The 19,787-nt window shown below is 33.6% G+C and overlaps 9 non-coding genes across 9 annotated transcripts; 6 read left to right on the forward strand and 3 right to left on the reverse strand.

The window, feature by feature from the left end:
• Positions 1–771: 771 nt before the first annotated feature.
• TRNAQ-CUG (transfer RNA glutamine (anticodon CUG)) lies at positions 772–843 on the reverse strand. Its single transcript has one exon. It is a non-coding gene; the product is annotated as a tRNA-Gln (tRNA).
• A 1,548-nt stretch (positions 844–2,391) lies between these two features.
• TRNAQ-UUG (transfer RNA glutamine (anticodon UUG)) lies at positions 2,392–2,463 on the forward strand. The gene has a single exon. It is a non-coding gene; the product is annotated as a tRNA-Gln (tRNA).
• A 2,438-nt stretch (positions 2,464–4,901) lies between these two features.
• TRNAQ-UUG (transfer RNA glutamine (anticodon UUG)) lies at positions 4,902–4,973 on the forward strand. The gene has a single exon. It is a non-coding gene; the product is annotated as a tRNA-Gln (tRNA).
• Positions 4,974–7,416: 2,443 nt separating this feature from the next.
• On the forward strand, positions 7,417–7,488 carry TRNAQ-UUG (transfer RNA glutamine (anticodon UUG)). Its single transcript has one exon. It is a non-coding gene; the product is annotated as a tRNA-Gln (tRNA).
• A 2,443-nt stretch (positions 7,489–9,931) lies between these two features.
• Positions 9,932–10,003, forward strand: TRNAQ-UUG (transfer RNA glutamine (anticodon UUG)). Its single transcript has one exon. It is a non-coding gene; the product is annotated as a tRNA-Gln (tRNA).
• A 2,443-nt stretch (positions 10,004–12,446) lies between these two features.
• On the forward strand, positions 12,447–12,518 carry TRNAQ-UUG (transfer RNA glutamine (anticodon UUG)). The gene has a single exon. It is a non-coding gene; the product is annotated as a tRNA-Gln (tRNA).
• A 3,341-nt stretch (positions 12,519–15,859) lies between these two features.
• On the reverse strand, positions 15,860–15,931 carry TRNAQ-CUG (transfer RNA glutamine (anticodon CUG)). Its single transcript has one exon. It is a non-coding gene; the product is annotated as a tRNA-Gln (tRNA).
• A 1,548-nt stretch (positions 15,932–17,479) lies between these two features.
• On the forward strand, positions 17,480–17,551 carry TRNAQ-UUG (transfer RNA glutamine (anticodon UUG)). Its single transcript has one exon. It is a non-coding gene; the product is annotated as a tRNA-Gln (tRNA).
• Positions 17,552–18,376: 825 nt separating this feature from the next.
• Positions 18,377–18,448, reverse strand: TRNAQ-CUG (transfer RNA glutamine (anticodon CUG)). The gene has a single exon. It is a non-coding gene; the product is annotated as a tRNA-Gln (tRNA).
• Between the last annotated feature and the right edge of the window lie 1,339 nt (positions 18,449–19,787).

Raw genomic sequence — 19,787 nt, forward strand, 5'->3', positions numbered from 1 at the left:
TATCTAATACCGGTAGGGTGAAAAATTAATTTATTGATTATACTCTAAAAGTTTACTAGATGTGAGCAAATAATAGAATTTTTACAATACCTGGAAACTAAATGGCTCAAAATAATGAGAGATTTTACAAACTCACTCTGGTTTCTCAAACTCATCACAGGGGCCTGATGCACGACATTACTTTTTAAAATCTTACTGTTATTGATAAGGGGAACAAGGAACTTTTTAATTGCAAAGCATTCATTAAAACAAAACTTGAGGAGTCAAACTTTGTATTACGGGGACCGAAGATGTGCAGTTTGAATAATAATCTTGAAATTCAGACGTACAAAGATTTTACACACTGATTTTCAACAGTAAATCCACAACCAATAAAGTTGAATCTTTTGAAAGACATGTCAAAGGTGTGAATCTGAAATTCACTTTCAAAGAAATTCACAATGAAATGCACTGTGTAAGTCCAGCATGTTGTCAGCTAAGAAATCAGCAAAAATGAACTATCTCATTACTGGCCATATAGATGAGAAAGGAAAATAAACTCATGTTTACAATGTGGATGTGAAAGAACAGTTTCTAGGTTCAGCTTCAATATTTATGTTTATGAATAATTGATATGTTCATATTGTCTAACAGCTATCTAGATGGATAAAGCTATGTATGCATCTATACATACTTATGCGTTCATACGCATCAGTATAAAACATTGATATTAGGTTTTTTCTAGACCAAATTCTAAAAAATGAGTTAAACAGTGAATCTCATAATTGTAGTAGGTCCCACCGAGATTTGAACTCGGATCGCTGGATTCAGAGTCCAGAGTGCTAACCATTACACCATGGAACCCTCTCACACAAGAGTGCCTTTTCCATTGAGACAAAAGAGAGCGCATCAGTGATGTCCTTCTCTTATATTGATAAAAAGATATCTCATTTGAATGGTCATAGTGGATATAGATTTAATGTGATTTGATTCTTTTCAGCTATATTCTCTATAAAAGTGTTAAATATTCAAATGTTTATCTGAATATAAAAGTTATATCACAATGTTCATCTTTGCCTGTAGCATAATAAAACAGTCTACATTTCCAGACTACTGAAGCAATGTCTCTGTCTCCTGCATGGGTGGCTCGATAGAGCAATGGTTGGCAATTTGGACTTTGCATCCAATGATCCGATTTGAAACCTTGGAGGGACTTTTTTTATTACTCTTGAGCTTTTCCATTTCTTCATCTTTGTTCATTGATAGCTCAAATCCAACACCAGTAGGTTGAAAGAGTCAATTATTGAATGCTTTCAAAATGTCCATCAGCTTGAACAACTTACATCAATACAAACTTTACAATACTTTGACATCAAATTTCTTCACAAAGTAGTTAGCCATTATAAAATCATATCCTGATTTTCTCAAACGCATTTCAGACGGGTGATTCACAGCCTCACTTTTTTAAGCTTTCCCGCTATTGATAAGGCGAAAATAGCACATTTTGAATGAGAAGTTTTCTTCAATCAAACATAGAGGAACCCAAATGATGATCTCATTCAGCTAGTAAAAATGTTGTTTTATATTAGTATGGAAATCGTGAAAAGAAAATGTTTTTCATGCTGATTTACAACAGTTGATCTCCAATCGTAAAATATAAGCTTTTGGTCGGAGGCATGACAGGTACTGATCAAATTCTCATTTTTGAACTTTATTCACAAATCATATGATATGCTTTGTATACATCAACTGTATTGTTGGATCAATAATGAGTAAAAAGTGACTATCTCAATTTCAGGACATATAAAAGAGAAAGAAGTAGAAACTCATGTTTCAAATGCTGAGAGGCAACAACTGTTCATGATTTTCACCTCCACTAATTATATTTATTTTTATAATCTATATGTTTATATGTTCCTATAAATATACAGAGACATATAGCTATATATACAGAGATACATATGTACAGGTTGATTTTTACATGTTTATAAGTAAATGTGATATTGTTCCAAATAAAACTTCTAAGAACTGAATGGAAAAGAAAATTGTAATGTTCAGATAAGTCCCACTGAAATTTGTACTCAGATCCCTGTTTTCAGAGTCCAGAGTGCTAACCACGACACCATCCACCCTCCCGTACCAGGGTGAGCTTTCCATTTTGACAGAAGAGATTTGCCTCAGGGGGCAACTTATCTTTCATTGAAAAATATTATCTCACATAAAAACCACTGTTCAACAGAGTTATAACGTTATTTGAGTCTTTTGGGCAACATCCTTCCCCAACATAGTTCAATATGCAAAAGTTTACCAGAATAGGAAAGCAATCCAATTCAGTTTCTCTTTGACAGTAGAATATTAAAAACTTTGACATTTCCACATTGCTGCAGCAGTTTGCACTCCTTTCACATGGGAGGTTCCATGGTGTAATGGTTAGCACTTTGGACTTTGAATCCAATGATCCGAGTTCAAATCTCGGTGGGACCATTTTATGACTCTTGACCAAATCATTTTCTTTCAAGTGTATTCATTAATATCACATATCTAATACCGGTAGGGTGAAAAATTAATTTATTGATTATACTCTAAAAGTTTACTAGATGTGAGCAAATAATAGAATTTTTACAATACCTGGAAACTAAATGGCTCAAAATAATGAGAGATTTTACAAACTCACTCTGGTTTCTCAAACTCATCACAGGGGCCTGATGCACGACATTACTTTTTAAAATCTTACTGTTATTGATAAGGGGAACAAGGAACTTTTTAATTGCAAAGCATTCATTAAAACAAAACTTGAGGAGTCAAACTTTGTATTACGGGGACCGAAGATGTGCAGTTTGAATAATAATCTTGAAATTCAGACGTACAAAGATTTTACACACTGATTTTCAACAGTAAATCCACAACCAATAAAGTTGAATCTTTTGAAAGACATGTCAAAGGTGTGAATCTGAAATTCACTTTCAAAGAAATTCACAATGAAATGCACTGTGTAAGTCCAGCATGTTGTCAGCTAAGAAATCAGCAAAAATGAACTATCTCATTACTGGCCATATAGATGAGAAAGGAAAATAAACTCATGTTTACAATGTGGATGTGAAAGAACAGTTTCTAGGTTCAGCTTCAATATTTATGTTTATGAATAATTGATATGTTCATATTGTCTAACAGCTATCTAGATGGATAAAGCTATGTATGCATCTATACATACTTATGCGTTCATACGCATCAGTATAAAACATTGATATTAGGTTTTTTCTAGACCAAATCCTAAAAAATGAGTTAAACAGTGAATCTCATAATTGTAGTAGGTCCCACCGAGATTTGAACTCGGATCGCTGGATTCAGAGTGCTAACCATTACACCATGGAACCCTCTCACACAAGAGTGCCTTTTCCATTGAGACAAAAGAGAGCGCATCAGTGATGTCCTTCTCTTATATTGATAAAAAGATATCTCATTTGAATGGTCATAGTGGATATAGATTTAATGTGATTTGATTCTTTTCAGCTATATTCTCTATAAAAGTGTTAAATATTCAAATGTTTATCTGAATATAAAAGTTATATCACAATGTTCATCTTTGCCTGTAGCATAATAAAACAGTCTACATTTCCAGACTACTGAAGCAATGTCTCTGTCTCCTGCATGGGTGGCTCGATAGAGCAATGGTTGGCAATTTGGACTTTGCATCCAATGATCCGATTTGAAACCTTGGAGGGACTTTTTTTATTACTCTTGAGCTTTTCCATTTCTTCATCTTTGTTCATTGATAGCTCAAATCCAACACCAGTAGGTTGAAAGAGTCAATTATTGAATGCTTTCAAAATGTCCATCAGCTTGAACAACTTACATCAATACAAACTTTACAATACTTTGACATCAAATTTCTTCACAAAGTAGTTAGCCATTATAAAATCATATCCTGATTTTCTCAAACGCATTTCAGACGGGTGATTCACAGCCTCACTTTTTTAAGCTTTCCCGCTATTGATAAGGCGAAAATAGCACATTTTGAATGAGAAGTTTTCTTCAATCAAACATAGAGGAACCCAAATGATGATCTCATTCAGCTAGTAAAAATGTTGTTTTATATTAGTATGGAAATCGTGAAAAGAAAATGTTTTTCATGCTGATTTACAACAGTTGATCTCCAATCGTAAAATATAAGCTTTTGGTCGGAGGCATGACAGGTACTGATCAAATTCTCATTTTTGAACTTTATTCACAAATCATATGATATGCTTTGTATACATCAACTGTATTGTTGGATCAATAATGAGTAAAAAGTGACTATCTCAATTTCAGGACATATAAAAGAGAAAGAAGTAGAAACTCATGTTTCAAATGCTGAGAGGCAACAACTGTTCATGATTTTCACCTCCACTAATTATATTTATTTTTATAATCTATGTGTTTATATGTTCCTATAAATATACAGAGACATATAGCTATATATACAGAGATACATATGTACAGGTTGATTTTTACATGTTTATAAGTAAATGTGATATTGTTCCAAATAAAACTTCTAAGAACTGAATGGAAAAGAAAATTGTAATGTTCAGATAAGTCCCACTGAAATTTGTACTCAGATCCCTGTTTTCAGAGTCCAGAGTGCTAACCACGACACCATCCACCCTCCCGTACCAGGGTGAGCTTTCCATTTTGACAGAAGAGATTTGCCTCAGGGGGCAACTTATCTTTCATTGAAAAATATTATCTCACATAAAAACCACTGTTCAACAGAGTTATAACGTTATTTGAGTCTTTTGGGCAACATCCTTCCCCAACATAGTTCAATATGCAAAAGTTTACCAGAATAGGAAAGCAATCCAATTCAGTTTCTCTTTGACAGTAGAATATTAAAAACTTTGACATTTCCACATTGCTGCAGCAGTTTGCACTCCTTTCACATGATAGGTTCCATGGTGTAATGGTTAGCACTTTGGTCTTTGAATCCAATGATCCGAGTTCAAATCTCGGTGGGACCATTTTATGACTCTTGACCAAATCATTTTCTTTCAAGTGTATTCATTAATATCACATATCTAATACCGGTAGGGTGAAAAATTAATTTATTGATTATACTCTAAAAGTTTACTAGATGTGAGCAAATAATAGAATTTTTACAATACCTGGAAACTAAATGGCTCAAAATAATGAGAGATTTTACAAACTCACTCTGGTTTCTCAAACTCATCACAGGGGCCTGATGCACGACATTACTTTTTAAAATCTTACTGTTATTGATAAGGGGAACAAGGAACTTTTTAATTGCAAAGCATTCATTAAAACAAAACTTGAGGAGTCAAACTTTGTATTACGGGGACCGAAGATGTGCAGTTTGAATAATAATCTTGAAATTCAGACGTACAAAGATTTTACACACTGATTTTCAACAGTAAATCCACAACCAATAAAGTTGAATCTTTTGAAAGACATGTCAAAGGTGTGAATCTGAAATTCACTTTCAAAGAAATTCACAATGAAATGCACTGTGTAAGTCCAGCATGTTGTCAGCTAAGAAATCAGCAAAAATGAACTATCTCATTACTGGCCATATAGATGAGAAAGGAAAATAAACTCATGTTTACAATGTGGATGTGAAAGAACAGTTTCTAGGTTCAGCTTCAATATTTATGTTTATGAATAATTGATATGTTCATATTGTCTAACAGCTATCTAGATGGATAAAGCTATGTATGCATCTATACATACTTATGCGTTCATACGCATCAGTATAAAACATTGATATTAGGTTTTTTCTAGACCAAATTCTAAAAAATGAGTTAAACAGTGAATCTCATAATTGTAGTAGGTCCCACCGATATTTGAACTCGGATCGCTGGATTCAGAGTCCAGAGTGCTAACCATTACACCATGGAACCCACACACAAGAGTGCCTTTTCCATTGAGACAAAAGAGAGCGCATCAGTGATGTCCTTCTCTTATATTGATAAAAAGATATCTCATTTGAATGGTCATAGTGGATAGAGATTTAATGTGATTTGATTCTTTTCAGCTATATTCTCTATAAAAGTGTTAAATATTCAAATGTTTATCTGAATATAAAAGTTATATCACAATGTTCATCTTTGCCTGTAGCATAATAAAACAGTCTACATTTCCAGACTACTGAAGCAATGTCTCTGTCTCCTGCATGGGTGGCTCGATAGAGCAATGGTTGGCAATTTGGACTTTGCATCCAATGATCCGATTTGAAACCTTGCAGGGACTTTTTTTATTACTCTTGAGCTTTTCCATTTCTTCATCTTTGTTCATTGATAGCTCAAATCCAACACCAGTAGGTTGAAAGAGTCAATTATTGAATGCTTTCAAAATGTCCATCAGCTTGAACAACTTACATCAATACAAACTTTACAATACTTTGACATCAAATTTCTTCACAAAGTAGTTAGCCATTATAAAATCATATCCTGATTTTCTCAAACGCATTTCAGACGGGTGATTCACAGCCTCACTTTTTTAAGCTTTCCCGCTATTGATAAGGCGAAAATAGCACATTTTGAATGAGAAGTTTTCTTCAATCAAACATAGAGGAACCCAAATGATGATCTCATTCAGCTAGTAAAAATGTTGTTTTATATTAGTATGGAAATCGTGAAAAGAAAATGTTTTTCATGCTGATTTACAACAGTTGATCTCCAATCGTAAAATATAAGCTTTTGGTCGGAGGCATGACAGGTACTGATCAAATTCTCATTTTTGAACTTTATTCACAAATCATATGATATGCTTTGTATACATCAACTGTATTGTTGGATCAATAATGAGTAAAAAGTGACTATCTCAATTTCAGGACATATAAAAGAGAAAGAAGTAGAAACTCATGTTTCAAATGCTGAGAGGCAACAACTGTTCATGATTTTCACCTCCACTAATTTTATTTATTTTTATAATCTATATGTTTATATGTTCCTATAAATATACAGAGACATATAGCTATATATACAGAGATACATATGTACAGGTTGATTTTTACATGTTTATAAGTAAATGTGATATTGTTCCAAATAAAACTTCTAAGAACTGAATGGAAAAGAAAATTGTAATGTTCAGATAAGTCCTACTGAAATTTGTACTCAGATCCCTGTTTTCAGAGTCCAGAGTGCTAACCACGACACCATCCACCCTCCCGTACCAGGGTGAGCTTTCCATTTTGACAGAAGAGATTTGCCTCAGGGGGCAACTTATCTTTCATTGAAAAATATTATCTCACATAAAAACCACTGTTCAACAGAGTTATAACGTTATTTGAGTCTTTTGGGCAACATCCTTCCCCAACATAGTTCAATATGCAAAAGTTTACCAGAATAGGAAAGCAATCCAATTCAGTTTCTCTTTGACAGTAGAATATTAAAAACTTTGACATTTCCACATTGCTGCAGCAGTTTGCACTCCTTTCACATGGGAGGTTCCATGGTGTAATGGTTAGCACTTTGGACTTTGAATCCAATGATCCGAGTTCAAATCTCGGTGGGACCATTTTATGACTCTTGACCAAATCATTTTCTTTCAAGTGTATTCATTAATATCACATATCTAATACCGGTAGGGTGAAAAATTAATTTATTGATTATACTCTAAAAGTTTACTAGATGTGAGCAAATAATAGAATTTTTACAATACCTGGAAACTAAATGGCTCAAAATAATGAGAGATTTTACAAACTCACTCTGGTTTCTCAAACTCATCACAGGGGCCTGATGCACGACATTACTTTTTAAAATCTTACTGTTATTGATAAGGGGAACAAGGAACTTTTTAATTGCAAAGCATTCATTAAAACAAAACTTGAGGAGTCAAACTTTGTATTACGGGGACCGAAGATGTGCAGTTTGAATAATAATCTTGAAATTCAGACGTACAAAGATTTTACACACTGATTTTCAACAGTAAATCCACAACCAATAAAGTTGAATCTTTTGAAAGACATGTCAAAGGTGTGAATCTGAAATTCACTTTCAAAGAAATTCACAATGAAATGCACTGTGTAAGTCCAGCATGTTGTCAGCTAAGAAATCAGCAAAAATGAACTATCTCATTACTGGCCATATAGATGAGAAAGGAAAATAAACTCATGTTTACAATGTGGATGTGAAAGAACAGTTTCTAGGTTCAGCTTCAATATTTATGTTTATGAATAATTGATATGTTCATATTGTCTAACAGCTATCTAGATGGATAAAGCTATGTATGCATCTATACATACTTATGCGTTCATACGCATCAGTATAAAACATTGATATTAGGTTTTTTCTAGACCAAATTCTAAAAAATGAGTTAAACAGTGAATCTCATAATTGTAGTAGGTCCCACCGATATTTGAACTCGGATCGCTGGATTCAGAGTCCAGAGTGCTAACCATTACACCATGGAACCCACACACAAGAGTGCCTTTTCCATTGAGACAAAAGAGAGCGCATCAGTGATGTCCTTCTCTTATATTGATAAAAAGATATCTCATTTGAATGGTCATAGTGGATAGAGATTTAATGTGATTTGATTCTTTTCAGCTATATTCTCTATAAAAGTGTTAAATATTCAAATGTTTATCTGAATATAAAAGTTATATCACAATGTTCATCTTTGCCTGTAGCATAATAAAACAGTCTACATTTCCAGACTACTGAAGCAATGTCTCTGTCTCCTGCATGGGTGGCTCGATAGAGCAATGGTTGGCAATTTGGACTTTGCATCCAATGATCCGATTTGAAACCTTGCAGGGACTTTTTTTATTACTCTTGAGCTTTTCCATTTCTTCATCTTTGTTCATTGATAGCTCAAATCCAACACCAGTAGGTTGAAAGAGTCAATTATTGAATGCTTTCAAAATGTCCATCAGCTTGAACAACTTACATCAATACAAACTTTACAATACTTTGACATCAAATTTCTTCACAAAGTAGTTAGCCATTATAAAATCATATCCTGATTTTCTCAAACGCATTTCAGACGGGTGATTCACAGCCTCACTTTTTTAAGCTTTCCCGCTATTGATAAGGCGAAAATAGCACATTTTGAATGAGAAGTTTTCTTCAATCAAACATAGAGGAACCCAAATGATGATCTCATTCAGCTAGTAAAAATGTTGTTTTATATTAGTATGGAAATCGTGAAAAGAAAATGTTTTTCATGCTGATTTACAACAGTTGATCTCCAATCGTAAAATATAAGCTTTTGGTCGGAGGCATGACAGGTACTGATCAAATTCTCATTTTTGAACTTTATTCACAAATCATATGATATGCTTTGTATACATCAACTGTATTGTTGGATCAATAATGAGTAAAAAGTGACTATCTCAATTTCAGGACATATAAAAGAGAAAGAAGTAGAAACTCATGTTTCAAATGCTGAGAGGCAACAACTGTTCATGATTTTCACCTCCACTAATTATATTTATTTTTATAATCTATATGTTTATATGTTCCTATAAATATACAGAGACATATAGCTATATATACAGAGATACATATGTACAGGTTGATTTTTACATGTTTATAAGTAAATGTGATATTGTTCCAAATAAAACTTCTAAGAACTGAATGGAAAAGAAAATTGTAATGTTCAGATAAGTCCCACTGAAATTTGTACTCAGATCCCTGTTTTCAGAGTCCAGAGTGCTAACCACGACACCATCCACCCTCCCGTACCAGGGTGAGCTTTCCATTTTGACAGAAGAGATTTGCCTCAGGGGGCAACTTATCTTTCATTGAAAAATATTATCTCACATAAAAACCACTGTTCAACAGAGTTATAACGTTATTTGAGTCTTTTGGGCAACATCCTTCCCCAACATAGTTCAATATGCAAAAGTTTACCAGAATAGGAAAGCAATCCAATTCAGTTTCTCTTTGACAGTAGAATATTAAAAACTTTGACATTTCCACATTGCTGCAGCAGTTTGCACTCCTTTCACATGGGAGGTTCCATGGTGTAATGGTTAGCACTTTGGACTTTGAATCCAATGATCCGAGTTCAAATCTCGGTGGGACCATTTTATGACTCTTGACCAAATCATTTTCTTTCAAGTGTATTCATTAATATCACATATCTAATACCGGTAGGGTGAAAAATTAATTTATTGATTATACTCTAAAAGTTTACTAGATGTGAGCAAATAATAGAATTTTTACAATACCTGGAAACTAAATGGCTCAAAATAATGAGAGATTTTACAAACTCACTCTGGTTTCTCAAACTCATCACAGGGGCCTGATGCACGACATTACTTTTTAAAATCTTACTGTTATTGATAAGGGGAACAAGGAACTTTTTAATTGCAAAGCATTCATTATAACAAAACTTGAGGAGTCAAACTTTGTATTACGGGGACCGAAGATGTGCAGTTTGAATAATAATCTTGAAATTCAGACGTACAAAGATTTTACACACTGATTTTCAACAGTAAATCCACAACCAATAAAGTTGAATCTTTTGAAAGACATGTCAAAGGTGTGAATCTGAAATTCACTTTCAAAGAAATTCACAATGAAATGCACTGTGTAAGTCCAGCATGTTGTCAGCTAAGAAATCAGCAAAAATGAACTATCTCATTACTGGCCATATAGATGAGAAAGGAAAATAAACTCATGTTTACAATGTGGATGTGAAAGAACAGTTTCTAGGTTCAGCTTCAATATTTATGTTTATGAATAATTGATATGTTCATATTGTCTAACAGCTATCTAGATGGATAAAGCTATGTATGCATCTATACATACTTATGCGTTCATACGCATCAGTATAAAACATTGATATTAGGTTTTTTCTAGACCAAATTCTAAAAAATGAGTTAAACAGTGAATCTCATAATTGTAGTAGGTCCCACCGATATTTGAACTCGGATCGCTGGATTCAGAGTCCAGAGTGCTAACCATTACACCATGGAACCCACACACAAGAGTGCCTTTTCCATTGAGACAAAAGAGAGCGCATCAGTGATGTCCTTCTCTTATATTGATAAAAAGATATCTCATTTGAATGGTCATAGTGGATAGAGATTTAATGTGATTTGATTCTTTTCAGCTATATTCTCTATAAAAGTGTTAAATATTCAAATGTTTATCTGAATATAAAAGTTATATCACAATGTTCATCTTTGCCTGTAGCATAATAAAACAGTCTACATTTCCAGACTACTGAAGCAATGTCTCTGTCTCCTGCATGGGTGGCTCGATAGAGCAATGGTTGGCAATTTGGACTTTGCATCCAATGATCCGATTTGAAACCTTGCAGGGACTTTTTTTATTACTCTTGAGCTTTTCCATTTCTTCATCTTTGTTCATTGATAGCTCAAATCCAACACCAGTAGGTTGAAAGAGTCAATTATTGAATGCTTTCAAAATGTCCATCAGCTTGAACAACTTACATCAATACAAACTTTACAATACTTTGACATCAAATTTCTTCACAAAGTAGTTAGCCATTATAAAATCATATCCTGATTTTCTCAAACGCATTTCAGACGGGTGATTCACAGCCTCACTTTTTTAAGCTTTCCCGCTATTGATAAGGCGAAAATAGCACATTTTGAATGAGAAGTTTTCTTCAATCAAACATAGAGGAACCCAAATGATGATCTCATTCAGCTAGTAAAAATGTTGTTTTATATTAGTATGGAAATCGTGAAAAGAAAATGTTTTTCATGCTGATTTACAACAGTTGATCTCCAATCGTAAAATATAAGCTTTTGGTCGGAGGCATGACAGGTACTGATCAAATTCTCATTTTTGAACTTTATTCACAAATCATATGATATGCTTTGTATACATCAACTGTATTGTTGGATCAATAATGAGTAAAAAGTGACTATCTCAATTTCAGGACATATAAAAGAGAAAGAAGTAGAAACTCATGTTTCAAATGCTGAGAGGCAACAACTGTTCATGATTTTCACCTCCACTAATTATATTTATTTTTATAATCTATATGTTTATATGTTCCTATAAATATACAGAGACATATAGCTATATATACAGAGATACATATGTACAGGTTGATTTTTACATGTTTATAAGTAAATGTGATATTGTTCCAAATAAAACTTCTAAGAACTGAATGGAAAAGAAAATTGTAATGTTCAGATAAGTCCTACTGAAATTTGTACTCAGATCCCTGTTTTCAGAGTCCAGAGTGCTAACCACGACACCATCCACCCTCCCGTACCAGGGTGAGCTTTCCATTTTGACAGAAGAGATTTGCCTCAGGGGGCAACTTATCTTTCATTGAAAAATATTATCTCACATAAAAACCACTGTTCAACAGAGTTATAACGTTATTTGAGTCTTTTGGGCAACATCCTTCCCCAACATAGTTCAATATGCAAAAGTTTACCAGAATAGGAAAGCAATCCAATTCAGTTTCTCTTTGACAGTAGAATATTAAAAACTTTGACATTTCCACATTGCTGCAGCAGTTTGCACTCCTTTCACATGGGAGGTTCCATGGTGTAATGGTTAGCACTTTGGACTTTGAATCCAATGATCCGAGTTCAAATCTCGGTGGGACCATTTTATGACTCTTGACCAAATCATTTTCTTTCAAGTGTATTCATTAATATCACATATCTAATACCGGTAGGGTGAAAAATTAATTTATTGATTATACTCTAAAAGTTTACTAGATGTGAGCAAATAATAGAATTTTTACAATACCTGGAAACTAAATGGCTCAAAATAATGAGAGATTTTACAAACTCACTCTGGTTTCTCAAACTCATCACAGGGGCCTGATGCACGACATTACTTTTTAAAATCTTACTGTTATTGATAAGGGGAACAAGGAACTTTTTAATTGCAAAGCATTCATTAAAACAAAACTTGAGGAGTCAAACTTTGTATTACGGGGACCGAAGATGTGCAGTTTGAATAATAATCTTGAAATTCAGACGTACAAAGATTTTACACACTGATTTTCAACAGTAAATCCACAACCAATAAAGTTGAATCTTTTGAAAGACATGGCAAAGGTGTGAACCTGAAATTCACTTTCAAAGAAATTCACAATGAAATGCACTGTGTAAGTCCAGCATGTTGTCAGCTAAGAAATCAGCAAAAATGAACTATCTCATTACTGGCCATATAGATGAGAAAGGAAAATAAACTCATGTTTACAATGTGGATGTGAAAGAACAGTTTCTAGGTTCAGCTTCAATATTTATGTTTATGAATAATTGATATGTTCATATTGTCTAACAGCTATCTAGATGGATAAAGCTATGTATGCATCTATACATACTTATGCGTTCATACGCATCAGTATAAAACATTGATATTAGGTTTTTTCTAGACCAAATTCTAAAAAATGAGTTAAACAGTGAATCTCATAATTGTAGTAGGTCCCACCGATATTTGAACTCGGATCGCTGGATTCAGAGTCCAGAGTGCTAACCATTACACCATGGAACCCACACACAAGAGTGCCTTTTCCATTGAGACAAAAGAGAGCGCATCAGTGATGTCCTTCTCTTATATTGATAAAAAGATATCTCATTTGAATGGTCATAGTGGATAGAGATTTAATGTGATTTGATTCTTTTCAGCTATATTCTCTATAAAAGTGTTAAATATTCAAATGTTTATCTGAATATAAAAGTTATATCACAATGTTCATCTTTGCCTGTAGCATAATAAAACAGTCTACATTTCCAGACTACTGAAGCAATGTCTCTGTCTCCTGCATGGGTGGCTCGATAGAGCAATGGTTGGCAATTTGGACTTTGCATCCAATGATCCGATTTGAAACCTTGCAGGGACTTTTTTTATTACTCTTGAGCTTTTCCATTTCTTCATCTTTGTTCATTGATAGCTCAAATCCAACACCAGTAGGTTGAAAGAGTCAATTATTGAATGCTTTCAAAATGTCCATCAGCTTGAACAACTTACATCAATACAAACTTTACAATACTTTGACATCAAATTTCTTCACAAAGTAGTTAGCCATTATAAAATCATATCCTGATTTTCTCAAACGCATTTCAGACGGGTGATTCACAGCCTCACTTTTTTAAGCTTTCCCGCTATTGATAAGGCGAAAATAGCACATTTTGAATGAGAAGTTTTCTTCAATCAAACATAGAGGAACCCAAATGATGATCTAATTCAGCTAGTAAAAATGTTGTTTTATATTAGTATGGAAATCGTGAAAAGAAAATGTTTTTCATGTTGATTTACAACAGTTGATCTCCAATCGTAAAATATAAGCTTTTGGTCGGAGGCATGACAGGTACTGATCAAATTCTCATTTTTGAACTTTATTCACAAATCATATGATATGCTTTGTATACATCCACTGTATTGTTGGATCAATAATGAGTAAAAAGTGACTATCTCAATTTCAGGACATATAAAAGAGAAAGAAGTAGAAACTCATGTTTCAAATGCTGAGAGGCAACAACTGTTCATGATTTTCACCTCCACTAATTATATTTATTTTTATAATCTATATGTTTATATGTTCCCATAAATATACAGAGACATATAGCCATATATACAGAGATACATATGTACAGGTTGATTTTTACATGTTTATAAGTAAATGTGATATTGTTCCAAATAAAACTTCTAAGAACTGAATGGAAAAGAAAATTGTAATGTTCAGATAAGTCCCACTGAAATTTGTACTCAGATCCCTGTTTTCAGAGTCCAGAGTGCTAACCACGACACCATCCACCCTCCCGTACCAGGGTGAGCTTTCCATTTTGACAGAAGAGATTTGCCTCAGGGGGCAACTTATCTTTCATTGAAAAATATTATCTCACATAAAAACCACTGTTCAACAGAGTTATAACGTTATTTGAGTCTTTTGGGCAACATCCTTCCCCAACATAGTTCAATATGCAAAAGTTTACCAGAATAGGAAAGCAATCCAATTCAGTTTCTCTTTGACAGTAGAATATTAAAAACTTTGACATTTCCACATTGCTGCAGCAGTTTGCACTCCTTTCACATGGGAGGTTCCATGGTGTAATGGTTAGCACTTTGGACTTTGAATCCAATGATCCGAGTTCAAAGCTCGGTGGGACCATTTTATGACTCTTGACCAAATCATTTTCTTTCAAGTGTATTCATTAATATCACATATCTAATACCGGTAGGGTGAAAAATTAATTTATTGATTATACTCTAAAAGTTTACTAGATGTGAGCAAATAATAGAATTTTTACAATACCTGGAAACTAAATGGCTCAAAATAATGAGAGATTTTACAAACTCACTCTGGTTTCTCAAACTCATCACAGGGGCTTGATGCACGACATTACTTTTTAAAATCTTACTGTTATTGATAAGGGGAACAAGGAACTTTTTAATTGCAAAGCATTCATTAAAACAAAACTTGAGGAGTCAAACTTTGTATTACGGGGACCGAAGATGTGCAGTTTGAATAATAATCTTGAAATTCAGACGTACAAAGATTTTTACACACTGATTTTCAACAGTAAATCCACAACCAATAAAGTTGAATCTTTTGAAAGACATGTCAAAGGTGTGAATCTGAAATTCACTTTCAAAGAAATTCACAATGAAATGCACTGTGTAAGTCCAGCATGTTGTCAGCTAAGAAATCAGCAAAAATGAACTATCTCATTACTGGCCATATAGATGAGAAAGGAAAATAAACTCATGTTTACAATGTGGATGTGAAAGAACAGTTTCTAGGTTCAGCTTCAATATTTATGTTTATGAATAAATGATATGTTCATATTGTCTAACAGCTATCTAGATGGATAAAGCTATGTATGCATCTATACATACTTATGCGTTCATACGCATCAGTATAAAACATTGATATTAGGTTTTTTCTAGACCAAATTCTAAAAAATGAGTTAAACAGTGAATCTCATAATTGTAGTAGGTCCCACCGAGATTTGAACTCGGATCGCTGGATTCAGAGTCCAGAGTGCTAACCATTACACCATGGAACCCTCTCACACAAGAGTGTCTTTTCCATTGAGACAAAAGAGAGCGCATCAGTGATGTCCTTCTCTTATATTGATAAAAAGATATCTCATTTGAATGGTCATAGTGGATAGAGATTTAATGTGATTTGATTCTTTTCAGCTATATTCTCTATAAAAGTGTTAAATATTCAAATGTTTATCTGAATATAAAAGTTATATCACAATGTTCATCTTTGCCTGTAGCATAATAAAACAGTCTACATTTCCAGACTACTGAAGCAATGTCTCTGTCTCCTGCATGGGTGGCTCGATAGAGCAATGGTTGGCAATTTGGACTTTGCATCCAATGATCCGATTTGAAACCTTGGAGGGACTTTTTTTATTACTCTTGAGCTTTTCCATTTCTTCATCTTTGTTCATTGATAGCTCAAATCCAACACCAGTAGGTTGAAAGAGTCAATTATTGAATGCTTTCAAAATGTCCATCAGCTTGAACAACTTACATCAATACAAACTTTACAATACTTTGACATCAAATTTCTTCACAAAGTAGTTAGCCATTATAAAATCATATCCTGATTTTCTCAAACGCATTTCAGACGGGTGATTCACAGCCTCACTTTTTTAAGCTTTCCCGCTATTGATAAGGCGAAAATAGCACATTTTGAATGAGAAGTTTTCTTCAATCAAACATAGAGGAACCCAAATGATGATCTCATTCAGCTAGTAAAAATGTTGTTTTATATTAGTATGGAAATCGTGAAAAGAAAATGTTTTTCATGCTGATTTACAACAGTTGATCTCCAATCGTAAAATATAAGCTTTTGGTCGGAGGCATGACAGGTACTGATCAAATTCTCATTTTTGAACTTTATTCACAAATCATATGATATGCTTTGTATACATCAACTGTATTGTTGGATCAATAATGAGTAAAAAGTGACTATCTCAATTTCAGGACATATAAAAGAGAAAGAAGTAGAAACTCATGTTTCAAATGCTGAGAGGCAACAACTGTTCATGATTTTCACCTCCACTAATTATATTTATTTTTATAATCTATATGTTTATATGTTCCCATAAATATACAGAGACATATAGCTATATATACAGAGATACATATGTACAGGTTGATTTTTACATGTTTATAAGTAAATGTGATATTGTTCCAAATAAAACTTCTAAGAACTGAATGGAAAAGAAAATTGTAATGTTCAGATAAGTCCCACTGAAATTTGTACTCAGATCCCTGTTTTCAGAGTCCAGAGTGCTAACCACGACACCATCCACCCTCCCGTACCAGGGTGAGCTTTCCATTTTGACAGAAGAGATTTGCCTCAGGGGGCAACTTATCTTTCATTGAAAAATATTATCTCACATAAAAACCACTGTTCAACAGAGTTATAACGTTATTTGAGTCTTTTGGGCAACATCCTTCCCCAACATAGTTCAATATGCAAAAGTTTACCAGAATAGGAAAGCAATCCAATTCAGTTTCTCTTTGACAGTAGAATATTAAAAACTTTGACATTTCCACATTGCTGCAGCAGTTTGCACTCCTTTCACATGGGAGGTTCCATGGTGTAATGGTTAGCACTTTGGACTTTGAATCCAATGATCCGAGTTCAAATCTCGGTGGGTCCATTTTATGACTCTTGACCAAATCATTTTCTTTCAAGTGTATTCATTAATATCACATATCTAATACCGGTAGGGTGAAACATTAATTTATTGATTATACTCTAAAAGTTTACTAGATGTGAGCAAATAATAGAATTTTTACAATACCTGGAAACTAAATGGCTCAAAATAATGAGAGATTTTACAAACTCACTCTGGTTTCTCAAACTCATCACAGGGGCTTGATGCACGACATTACTTTTTAAAATCTTACTGTTATTGATAAGGGGAACAAGGAACTTTTGAATTGCAAAGCATTCATTAAAACGAAACTTGAGGAGTCAAACTTTGTATTACGGGGACCGAAGATGTGCAGTTTGAATAATAATCTTGAAATTCAGACGTACAAAGATTTTACACACTGATTTTCAACAGTAAATCCACAACCAATAAAGTTGAATCTTTTGAAAGACATGTCAAAGGTGTGAATCTGAAATTCACTTTCAAAGAAATTCACAATGAAATGCACTGTGTAAGTCCAGCATGTTGTCAGCTAAGAAATCAGCAAAAATGAACTATCTCATTACTGGCCATATAGATGAGAAAGGAAAATAAACTCATGTTTACAATGTGGATGTGAAAGAACAGTTTCTAGGTTCAGCTTCAATATTTATGTTTATGAATAATTGATATGTTCATATTGTCTAACAGCTATCTAGATGGATAAAGCTATGTATGCATCTATACATACTTATGCGTTCATACGCATCAGTATAAAACATTGATATTAGGTTTTTTCTAGACCAAATTCTAAAAAATGAGTTAAACAGTGAATCTCATAATTGTAGTAGGTCCCACCGAGATTTGAACTCGGATCGCTGGATTCAGAGTCCAGAGTGCTAACCATTACACCATGGAACCCTCTCACACAAGAGTGTCTTTTCCATTGAGACAAAAGAGAGCGCATCAGTGATGTCCTTCTCTTATATTGATAAAAAGATATCTCATTTGAATGGTCATAGTGGATAGAGATTTAATGTGATTTGATTCTTTTCAGCTATATTCTCTATAAAAGTGTTAAATATTCAAATGTTTATCTGAATATAAAAGTTATATCACAATGTTCATCTTTGCCTGTAGCATAATAAAACAGTCTACATTTCCAGACTACTGAAGCAATGTCTCTGTCTCCTGCATGGGTGGCTCGATAGAGCAATGGTTGGCAATTTGGACTTTGCATCCAATGATCCGATTTGAAACCTTGGAGGGACTTTTTTTATTACTCTTGAGCTTTTCCATTTCTTCATCTTTGTTCATTGATAGCTCAAATCCAACACCAGTAGGTTGAAAGAGTCAATTATTGAATGCTTTCAAAATGTCCATCAGCTTGAACAACTTACATCAATACAAACTTTACAATACTTTGACATCAAATTTCTTCACAAAGTAGTTAGCCATTATAAAATCATATCCTGATTTTCTCAAACGCATTTCAGACGGGTGATTCACAGCCTCACTTTTTTAAGCTTTCCCGCTATTGATAAGGCGAAAATAGCACATTTTGAATGAGAAGTTTTCTTCAATCAAACATAGAGGAACCCAAATGATGATCTCATTCAGCTAGTAAAAATGTTGTTTTATATTAGTATGGAAATCGTGAAAAGAAAATGTTTTTCATGCTGATTTACAACAGTTGATCTCCAATCGTAAAATATAAGCTTTTGGTCGGAGGCATGACAGGTACTGATCAAATTCTCATTTTTGAACTTTATTCACAAATCATATGATATGCTTTGTATACATCAACTGTATTGTTGGATCAATAATGAGTAAAAAGTGACTATCTCAATTTCAGGACATATAAAAGAGAAAGAAGTAGAAACTCATGTTTCAAATGCTGAGAGGCAACAACTGTTCATGATTTTCACCTCCACTAATTATATTTATTTTTATAATCTATATGTTTATATGTTCCCATAAATATACAGAGACATATAGCTATATATACAGAGATACATATGTACAGGTTGATTTTTACATGTTTATAAGTAAATGTGATATTGTTCCAAATAAAACTTCTAAGAACTGAATGGAAAAGAAAATTGTAATGTTCAGATAAGTCCCACTGAAATTTGTACTCAGATCCCTGTTTTCAGAGTCCAGAGTGCTAACCACGACACCATCCACCCTCCCGTACCAGGGTGAGCTTTCCATTTTGACAGAAGAGATTTGCCTCAGGGGGCAACTTATCTTTCATTGA

The sequence above is a fragment of the Triturus cristatus genome, chromosome 5_2, assembly GCF_964204655.1.
Source record: "Triturus cristatus chromosome 5_2, aTriCri1.1, whole genome shotgun sequence".
Lineage (NCBI taxonomy): Eukaryota > Metazoa > Chordata > Amphibia > Caudata > Salamandridae > Triturus > Triturus cristatus.